General features: G+C 32.9%; 1 long non-coding RNA gene across 1 annotated transcript; it reads left to right on the top strand.

The window, feature by feature from the left end:
• The first annotated feature begins 2,233 nt into the window (after positions 1–2,233).
• On the top strand, positions 2,234–6,012 carry LOC146926549 (uncharacterized). Its single transcript, XR_015034149.1, has 2 exons — positions 2,234–2,775; positions 4,474–6,012. It is a non-coding gene; the product is annotated as an uncharacterized LOC146926549 (long non-coding RNA).
• The last annotated feature ends 5,607 nt before the right edge of the window (positions 6,013–11,619 follow it).

Genomic DNA, 11,619 nt, shown 5'->3' with positions numbered 1-11,619 from the left:
TCTTAGACTTGGGTACTCTATAAATTTCAATTTTCGTTATAAAAAATTGAACATTCAAGCATATCAATTTTATTTTTCCAAAGTTCACAGTCATCAATAAATATGATAAAAATATTATTTTATCATTTCTAATTTATGTGTCATCAATTTAACACATCATAATTTATTATGTTTAGATATTCAAATTCTCTAAATTCTGATTTATATGAACTTTTGGTTCATATATCTTGACTGCAATAAATAAAATTGTTTAATTATATAACTTTGGAATTAAGTCCAAGTTACTCAAGTTTAAAATTAAACACTTGTTCGTGATCAATTTTGATATGTCAAATATTTAAAATCACACAACTAATAACATAGAAGGAGAATTTAATTTTTAACATACCATCAAAGTGCAATCTTTTTCCACAAGAGTGCATGGTACACAAGTCTCTCTTTAAGTCTGAGTCAACTCAGTCTTATTCAATAGAAATCTGAAATTCAGATTCTTTCTTAAACATAAATAGAATTTCACAATTCCATTTATTTTCCTTATTGCATATTTACAAGTTTGGATTATGTAAAACGATCGATGCATATGTTTATCAATTCTTGTTAAAGATTTGAAAATCAGTACGTGATATCAATGTTTAAAAGAAAACAAAACACTTTTAGAATTCACCATAACAAAATAACAACCTTGCATTATTTTATTTTCCGCTCCAAACAATTTTTTATGTTTTGTAACAAACTAAACTTGTTTGGTTCTGTAACAAATAATTTGTTTTGTAACAAATTATTGTTTTCATCAAACAAATTTTTTTAGTAACTAATAATTTGTTTTGTAACAAATTATTGTTTTCATCGTTTCATTCGAAAGATGTAAATCTATAGCTTGATTTATCCTTAATGTATCTAGGGACAACTTAACCTCAATATGTAATTTCTTCGGTAGACATAGCAGATCGAAACGTCTTAAAATTGTTGTTTTTGGATTTCCAAACTGTTGTATTTGGATTTCCAAATTCTATTATCTACCGAAGTTGTTACTAGGTTGAGTCACGACCAGGTCGCTCTCTTTAAGACGTTTCGTGGCACTACCCAAAGTTGTGCAAGGTAGACTATCAACCACGCCGCCTCCAGGATAAAACAAGTCCAGCTACAACTGTTCGATTAACTACTGCACTGTAGAAAAATCGTTCGAGAATTACACCCTCAAAATATGGCTCAATCGTTTGATCGAAGCCACTCGATACGGTACGTAACCGCTCTATTCGAAACCGTTCAAATTAATATGGTATTATTACCATTCTATTATGGTGCTGAGACCACTCAAATATGGTGTTACCACCATTCTAACTTCTCCAAAACATGAATATGGCACTACAACCACTCAAATATGGTGATACCACCATTTCTCCTTAAAATTATTAAAATAATATATATACTGTTAAGATCATTCTTTAATATGATCTTAATAGTACTCTATATTCCGAAGAATCATATATTATCGAAGGGAATATGAACTTAAGACCAAGGGACTATGGTCTTAAGAACACTCTTAATACCGAAGGGACAGAAAGGAGTAGAAGCAGAAGAAACTTGTTAAAAACAAGTCGGAGGGAGAAGAGAGGAAAAAACACAAGAAGCATCGACTGTGAATTTTCGGTGTAAAGAATCAAATGGGGCGAGCTCTCCTTTTATAGGGAGAGTTTGTAACAAAAAACGAGTGACTTGGGGATTAAGTCTGCTTAATCCTTAAGCAAACGCGTTTTGTTTCTTAATTGGATATATCCGAAAGTTTCTGGATATGCTTTTGGATCGGGTCAGATCGTAACAAATTTATTTGTTACGCGTAGCGCTTACGGATAATGATTAAATTAATTAATTAATTAATTTAACATTTTCAAGTGACAAAAAAATATATATCAATTTTTTTTTTTAAGCGTTCACCCGTTCACAAAATTGGGTACCCCAAGGGCACACCCTTGGAGGTCACTTTTCCCATATATAAACACTTACTAGTTGGGGTGACCCTTCAATGTGGGACATTTTTAAGTCACACCCACACACTAGTTTTTTCATAGTGTTTTTCTTTCCAATTTTCTTCACTAGAATTAACTAGTGTTCCAACAGCTTTTCAACTAATGGAATTTCATAATTGAAGGAGATCAAAGAGAAACTCGCAAGAAAAGAGAAATTGACTGTAGAAAATAAAGTATAATTTGTTAACTAAAGCTTCTTAAAAAAAAAATCGTTAATCAAAATTGTTCTAATGTCAATTATACATAGTTTAGTGCAGTTTTGGGCAGGGTTACAAACTCACTTAATTGATACTATAACTCTCTTTTATTCTTTATACAGTTTTGCTAAATATGTCTCATTGAACAGTTTTAGGAAAGTAAATTGTTGCATTTATTGTCCAATTCTCTAGTTTTGTATCATAACTTCTAATGTAAACAACAACTACAAGTACATGTATTTGATTTTCTCTATTGTGCTTTTGGATTATTCTTTCTCCCTTTCAATTTCTAAGTATTTTGTATTTTCAACTTTGAACACTAATATCTATAGTAGGCATGGCAACAAACCCAATTTGATGGGTTTTCCCCGTTTTGACTGGGTTTGAGTATGGGTTTGTCATTTGTTGTTGAACAGTAATTTTGAGCCATTCATCTCTACACATATACAGAAACGTAGTAACACAAACCAATTCCTTTTTAAACACAAACCATACACTTTCATTTCTCTTCCTACTTCAACAAATCAAAATTCATTAAAGTCAAACAACAAGTAAGTGCTCAAATTCTCTTAAAATAGGACAATGTGATATTTATATGTTAGGGTATTTTTTATTGTTCATTGTATGTTATAATTTATATTGTTAAATACATAGTTGTTAGGTAGTTGTTGATCAATTATAATTTTATTTTTATTATAAAATTATTATAAAACTAGATTAAATTAAGTATCATTGGAATATTTAGTGCATGCACAAAAACTAAATGACAACAAATATTTAATGCATGCACAAAAACTAATGACAAGTGGAATTTTTTAGCATAAGGTATATTGTGCAATTCTCTTGAAAGAGCCAGAACTCGTTAATCTCACTAGTATGTTTCAGATTTGTACACAATGGCCTTTACGACACCTGACATTAGCTCCTGGAACTTTTGGACAATCTTTATCTGTTTCACAACGACCGTCAAAAAACTTAAGAAAAGAAGAATTACATACTATTATGCTAAGAAATATGGAAAGAAATAGAACAAGAACATAAACCAGCTTTGGAGTTTCTGCCATATTTTTTCCTATTTGCATCTAATTAATAGTAAATGACTTGATCTCTTTATAGTGTATAAAGTTCATGGTCTTACAAAAATAATTAAATAGTTTAAGCATTATGAAATTTTAAAAACCCTTTGCAACGTTAGAATCATTAATAAATGTCTCTTAAATATATCAATCAATTGTTTTAGAATCATATAGTAAACTTAATAATCATAATAAGCGAATATAATTTAATTAACTTTTCATTACTTTTCCCTTTAAAAAATTTTAATTAACCTTTCATGATAGTAAAAGAAAAATATATATTTGTAAAGCATGATAAAGTTATGTACGAATATAATCCACCATTGGAGTGAGAACATATTTATGAACATGTAATGTATATTTAAAAAATTTCATTACATAATTTACAATTATGTGAATCATAATATTTTCTTATGGAATCATTTATCTCAAACATAATATTTATAGAGTAAACTGGTATTGAATTTAAAGCAAAATATTGTTTTCAAAATGATTAATATGTATTATGAAATTATTTTGTCAAAAAAAAAAAAAGAGTATTATGTAATCATTCTTGTTTGTCATGGGTGGTTCTGAAAACCTTAGTGGTTGGAAAGAACCATTCTTGGTCGAATTACGTGCAAAACTTGGGCTTTTCTATGCCCTTTTTTAACAAATACTAACATACTATGATGAATATTTAAAAACAACGATCAAGTCTATAAAAGCTCACAAAGTTTTGAATCTATATGATATTCTATCACATAATCTTATCTTAATCTATAATATGGTAGTTATAACATATGTATTTTTCTATTATTTGAACTTATGTATACATGAATCTCAACATAATATACCATGATTCAACTATTAGAAATATTTATTGAAGTTGTAAGTATGGTAAGAAGTGAGAGTAGGCTTGCTAATTTACTACTTCATGATTTTGGATGGAATTAAGTTGCCAATCTTAATGTCGAGTAGTTTTAGGATGAGTGACCTTCTAGAAAGTTTCTCGAAAAGCGTGCAAGTAAGGACAAACCACGTTGGATGGATTCATGTTGGTATGTGGAGTCAATCGACAAATGATTAAAGTCGTCTAGAGTATTACATAATTACTTTTTAACTTTGTGAATATTCATTTTATTTTAGTTTAGTTTATTTTTATTTTGTTTTAGTTTCATATTGTCTGTACAGGATGATCTGGGTGTTTGAGCAACACGCTGAGTGGAGAAGAAAGCTTTGTTTTGTTTTGGACGGAGGGGAGAAGAAAGTTAATTAAAAGACTTTGTATTTTAATTTATATTTATATTAAATATCATCCCGGCTGCATATTACACCATGTTTTCATTTAAATGATGTGGACCAATGGAAAAGCAACTGTTCAAAAGCGTTTGAGTGAGCGACTGCAGCTAGCATTGCTCTTGTTTGATAGAGCAATGCTAGTTACAGTCGCCCAAACACTTGCTTTTCAATACTTTCCCAACCATTGGGCCACGTGGCTTGCTTTTTAAAAAATGTTAAATTTGCTAACCGGCTCACTGGCTCTACCGGTTTCGAAACAACGGTCCTTTAATTAAAAACTAAAAATAAAGAGAAAGCGGTGCAACAATGGATTCAACGTATATTTTTGTCTTCTCTCTTTCTCAAACACATCACCAGATCTGAAAAGTCACTGGTCTCCTACTCAAAACCAAACACCACACCACCTGTTTTGTTTCAATTAAAGGAAAACTCGTTGTTTCTTAAAAAAAATCAAAGAAAGAAAAATCATTATGAATCTAAGAATCACCAAGAAATCTTCTTCTCGAACACATACATACACGACCTGATGCTTCTTTATTACATATGGGTTCCTTGATATTTGAATATTAAAAAAATGAGTTATTTGATATCAAAAAAGTCTCTATCTCTCTGTGCAAGAAAATATCTCCACATCCGACCTGATTCTGTGTTCTGTTGCTTCAATATCATACCGATTTTTAGAAGATATGTGTGTTATGACATGTCCATAGTGCAAATGATCCAAGTGGTTCTGGTTTACTTCCCACGATTTCGTTGAGCTTGACAATGAAGGCAGTTGTCGCTTTGTCTGTACAGGATGATCTGGGTGTTAGAGCAACACGTTGAGTGGAGAAGAAAGCTTTGTTTTATTTTGGACGGAGGGGAGAAGAAAGTTAATTAAAAGACTTTGTATTTTAATTTATATTTATATTAAATATCATCCTGGCTGCAGATTACTCCATGTTTTCATTTAAATGATGTGGTCCAATGGAAAAGCAACTGTTCAAAAGTGTTTGAGTGAGTGACTGCAGCTAGCATTGCTCTTGTTTGATATTATTTAAATTCTTTTACCCTCTATTATTTACGGGTTTGGTATACTTGCTTTTCTCTTCGATTTAGAAATCTAGAAGACATCGAGAAAGAATCTAAAACAAGCAAAGCTTAAATTAAAGCTATACATGGAAAATCTTCAATTATAATTTTTTTTTTGACTCTACAAGCTGCATAGGAAATCACAGAGATTCTCCTCCACCAGCATCTCCACAAATCTCTTATTCTTAAAGCTTATTAGGTCATGCAACACCTAAACCTAGAATTTTCCCTCTAATTGTGCTGCATTAATTACTAAAATTGTTAACCCTAAAATTTCCCTCCAAAGTCTTTGCCAATTTGAATTCCAATAAAAAAAAATGGTGCACCGTCCTCATTTTATGAGCTGCATCGAAAATGTAATTTTGTATTGCATTTATTTATGCTATTTTCCATAAAGATAACATACTACTAAATTTTGGAAATAAAAAAAATGGTCAAGCGGTGGTTCCAATCTTTTGTGTTTGAGGTTTAGGTGCTTTTGTATTTAATTTGGATTATGTTATAAGAGTATTTATATTGTGTCTTGATTCTAAGTTGATAACTTTGTATAGTTTAGTTCTAATTGATTTTATTGTAATTACATGGCTTTCATAATCTACTTTTACATCGATAAATAGTTTGAAATATTGTTATTTATGTAATGGAAAATATCTGAATATGTATGCAATACTGCTATATGATTCAAATTTAAAGACATTACGTGATAGAAACACATGTCATGTTATGATTATTCAAATTTCTCTGTTCTATTGTATAAAGTTTAAAATATAGTTATTCATCTTTGATCGTAATATAAAATTTCTTTGTTACCAAATTCACCTGTGCTTCTGTGTACGATTTCTAAAGCTGCATCACTTATGCATTACGTATAACACTGAATATTTTTTTTATATTCAAAAGACGCACCTCAGTTAGCATCAACGTTTAAGGTTTTTTTAATCGATCAACCTTCAAGTCATTAATAATAAAACAAGTCAAACAACTCAAAGTAACTTACTTATACTCCCTCCGTTTCAAAATACATGTCCAATTTTTGCAATGTGCACTATTCACTTGACTTACTTTGACCATACTTTTTTACTAATGTATAAATATAAATATTAGCATGTAGGATGTTGTTTAATTTGTCTCGACAAATATTTTCAAAATATTAAATTTTTATAATTTTTTACTTTAGATAATTAAAGATATTAACGGTCAAAATTGTGCATTGGCATATGTGAAGTGGTTGACTTGGACATGTATTTTGAAACGGAGGGAGTATCTTATATTTTAATGTCTCAATTTTTTTTTTAAGAAACGTCTCAACCCATTAACTGCTAGACTAAACCTTTTTACCCTGTGAGCTTAACTCAGTTGGTAGGGATAATTCATAATATATGCAAGGTCTGGGGTTCGAATCTTGGACAAAAAAAAAACAAAAAAGACTGCACCTTTTTAGATAAAACTTTAATTAATATATGTTTAATTTATAAATAATAATTTACTCGAATAGTGAATAGTACATCAGATTCGTACCTTACACGGGTCAAAGATTATTTATTGCTTTCTATTACAGTCGATAAGACCCGTGCGATAGCACGGGTCGAAAGTCTAGTGAATAACTTGTATTGATAAGGTTAGATGAATCATCCATGCATAAGACAAATTGATATGGTATTATGTAGATGAATCATCCATGCATAAGTCTATTTCGAAAAATGAATTACGACAAATTGTTCATAGAGACTTACAAGTTGGTATTATGTCTCCATCCTTTCAGCTGGCTACAACTTACTACATGAAAAAGAAAATAAAACAAACGTAGAAAAGTAAATTACATTATTGCCTTAGAGATAGGGCTTATCTCTAAATGGGTCCCATGCCCATTAATTTTCTACATTTTCTTCGTTGTTTGGTGATATGTCACTGTCATACAACGATTCTTTGTCGGTCACGTTTTTCATGTCCTTTGTGCACCACTTGCATTGGTGTCCTTTGTACTTTTGAAAGTGTTCACAACACTCTTGTTGGATTGGGTCGGGTAAACGGCACAAATCTGCTTCAAGCCCACTAAAGTTTTCTTCGAACTTTAGAATTTGCTGAAGATGTTCTTCTTTTGCTGGTTTTCTTGAATCACTATAGACTAGAAAATTTCTTTTGCAGTAATTACCCTGAAGTTTGGTAATTTTACTCCAAATCTGATGAGAGTATCATAGAATTTTTCCATTTGATACAGAAAACATTCTGGTTTAGGATCTACATCCCTTCCATCATTTATTGGATATGAATGATTTGAAATGCCAATCTTGATTAAGTGTCTGACTTTAATAACTTCATTATTTTCGAACCATGGGTAGGTTGAAGTAAAAGATAAAAAGAATTATTTACCTTTTGCAAAGTTATTGTTGAATTTGTAAGCGATTTCGCCTATATCTTTTGGAAGAAGTTCTAGTTCACAAATTTTTCTTCCTGCATCTTCTTGTAGATACATTGTTTTAATCATTCCACAATCATAGAACGATCTGACTAATTCTGTAATATCCCACCTGACAGTATCGAGATATTACCAGTCGACTGTGTCAGATGAATTTAATTCAAAGAAAAGTAAGTAAATGGAAAATATTTTATGACATGTCAGTTTTTTACAGGAAAAGCATCAGAGTCGTTTTAAACACGCTTGAGGCAAGGGTATTATTGTAATTTCATGGAAATGATTATTTATATGTTTTGGGTGGCAAAATATCTTATTACCCTTATCCATTTCTCTCTCTTCACTTGTTGGAAAATATTTTCCTCTCCCTTCTCTCTATCTCTCACGCCACTCTCCCTCTTCTCCTTCTCCATCAAACCTTCCAAATCTTTCTCCTCCCATGCCAAGTTTCCAAGATATGTTTCTTATGATCTTCCAAGCTAAGGGAAGTTTGTATTATGTTTAATTTCTTCTATTCCTCCTCTCAAGAAATGATTCAAGAATCTAGGGTTTGGTGTTGAGCAAGAAGTTAGGGCTTTGGGTTATGGTTTTGGGAGCTTTTGATGAATATGTTTCATGGGGTTGATGAATCAAGCAAGAACAACTAAGGGTTTAATTCATGGTGGGTTAGAAGATGATTCAAGTATGGTTTCTTCATGATCAATCAAGAATCAAGGTGTCTTTGTATGCAAGAAAGAACAACAAGATTGGTAAAGTTTGAGCCAAAGAAGCAAGAGGAACAAAACTAGGGTTTTGGCATGATTGAGCTTGGAGCTTGGAGATGATGCAAGAGCTTGATTAGGTGAGTTTCATAGATAGTTTTCCTACCCTTTGAGATCATGTATATGCCATGTTAGATTGTTATGAAAACTATGAAAATTCTAGGATTATTTAAGATGCTAGTTGCCCTTTTCTTGCCTATGCATACTAAACATGTTTATACTTGCCAAATGAATGTTTTACAAGTGTTTTATGATCAAATATATTCCAATATGCTTAGGGACAATTGGTTTGAGGTTTTTGGGTTAAAAATACCAATTTTTGGGGTGCTGGACTGTCCTAACTTGCCACGGCGAGTAAATAGCTCGCTAGGCGAGCTAGAAGGTCGAACAGGGGGTTCTGCTCGCCTTCTACATGCCATGGCGAGCAATAGCTCGCCTCCCCAGCAAGTTCACTCGCCTAGGCGAGTAAGTAGTGCCATCTGGTGCTGCTTGCTCGTTTCAGGCAGATTCGGTGATTTCCGTTCCGGATCTTTTGTGCAGTCTTTTATAAATGTAAACCCCTCAAACCAAGGTCCTAAATGATGATTAATGAAAGCAAGATTTTTATGAAATGAAGCAAGTATTAAGCATGTTAGTAAGGCATGGCATATGAGAGAAACATGATAGGAATCGGGTAGCAAGTTATCCATAAGCAAGGGAAAACTAGAGCCTCGACATAGATGCCGAGAACTAGCTAGTTAGCAAGATCCCTAGAATGAGATGACGCGAAGTATACTATCTTCGCACATGACTAAGAGTAAGTATGTATAAGCATGAACAAGTTTAAGTATACCGCTAATCGGATCGATTCAAGGGTCCGTGGTATTAAGCAAGCAAGTATGAATATGTTTAAGTTATATGTACGACAAGACCATGACTAATAAGTAGGTGGCATGTCTCTTGCTATCCACACCAGGGGGATACAAGAGGTTCTCGATCTAAGGGGAACGATTCAAGCCGTAAGGGACCCGCATGTCACTGAAATAAGCAAGACGTAGGTGCTCGTGTCTCTTGTTATCCACGCTAGGGGGATATGGGAGGTTCTCGACCTAAGGGGAACAGTTTAAGCCGCAAGGGACCCGCACGACACCGAGGGAGTCCGATGTACGTACATCGGTCATGTATGGGATTGATCTCGGGGTTACTCCACCCGGGACTTTCCGTAAAATGAATCAAGATAATAATTGTTTGTTCAACGCTAACCTAATGAATGAACTTAGATACGTTTATGCATGATATGAATACGATTATGTTCCTTATGATTATGTTATGGCATGTAGTATGATTCATGCAAGACCATGTTGAGGACAAGAGCGTTAGATGCTATATGACAAGTTTAAGGCATGGAATAGAGCAAGATAAGAATGTTACACCGATGACGATCTTAGGTTTCCCCTAATCGTCCGGTTTAGAATCATGTTATGATATGATAAGCATAGGCCTTGATACGTAGATCGTATACCTGGCAATGCGGTTTTAGATACCCCTTGACCGCCATGACATGTGTAGGAAGTGAAGCCTATAACAAGTTAAGATATGATTATGACGGCTCTAGTATGCACTACCGTCTAAGTATGCAAGTCCCCACACACGTATAATCAACCATCAGGTTGTAATGTAGACACGTGGTGACCGTAGGTCTTCCCCCGTGGTTGCCTATAGCCTAGGATTAGGTGGAACTCACTGAGACATTATGTCTCATCCCAATCCTTTTTTTTGTTTCAGATAAACAGGTTGGATGCCAAGGTAGTAGCCGGATGGATATTTCAGCAAGAGCTCGTTCGTACCTGAAGCATGAAGAATATGGATCTCAAGGATGTATTTATTTTAATTAGATAAGACATGATGTATCGATATAGTATGAACGTGTTTTGTTGTATATAAATTCATTCGAAGTCTTTATGTTGTATATTTTAATGTATCCAATACTAAATTCAACGCACGTGCTAGACTTTCTAGATACGTCTAGTATGGGTGTTACAAATTCCTTGCTTATGCCTGGGACTGTTACAACTTTGACTTCTATCCCGTTGTTGCTAGGATAAAAACATTCTGTTTTTAATTCTTCTGAATAGTTAGTTAACCATCTCCAGTTTTTATAGTAGTCTCCAATGGTGACTTCTTTAACAAATTGTCTTTCTCCATAGATAATCCTATCTACAGATATTTTCTTTTTAGACTCCATTTTTGATGGTTTGACTATGTTGCTAGCTGTTGCAACTTCTTTGTAAACATCATTGTAAGCTGCTTTTGCTTCATCAAGAGTTTTATAGCCCTTGTATATAACATTTTTGCCATTTACATGAAGTTTTGTGGTTGCCCAGTTATGGTAAATACCTTTAATGGGTCCATCAAAAATCACATAAGCATTCTTTTTGCCTCCGAGTTGATTATCAATTTTTTGGCTTATTTGTTGATCAATGGATTCTTTTTCTTTTCCATTTTTTCTTTTGTAACACCCATACTAGACGTATCTAGAAAGTCTAGCATGTGTATTAGTTTAGTACTGGATACATTAAAAATTTACAACATAAAAACTTCGAATGAACATTATATACAACAAATGCGTTCGTACAATAAATTACAACTCAAATTTTCTAAGATATGACATATGCATCCTTGAACATCCATGCCATGCTGCAGCTGGTACGAACGAACACTTGCTGAAACATCCATCCGGCTACTAGCTTGCTAAACCATCCTGATATCTGAAACAAATAAGAATGGGGATGAGACATAATGTCTCAGTGAGTT

This window comes from Medicago sativa, chromosome 4 (assembly GCF_051527215.1).
Source record: "Medicago sativa cultivar Bolivia chromosome 4, Bolivia_mono, whole genome shotgun sequence".
Taxonomy (NCBI): domain Eukaryota; kingdom Viridiplantae; phylum Streptophyta; class Magnoliopsida; order Fabales; family Fabaceae; genus Medicago; species Medicago sativa.
Note: the sequence above shows the minus strand (reverse complement) of the source record. Positions and strands in the feature narration are given on the sequence as shown.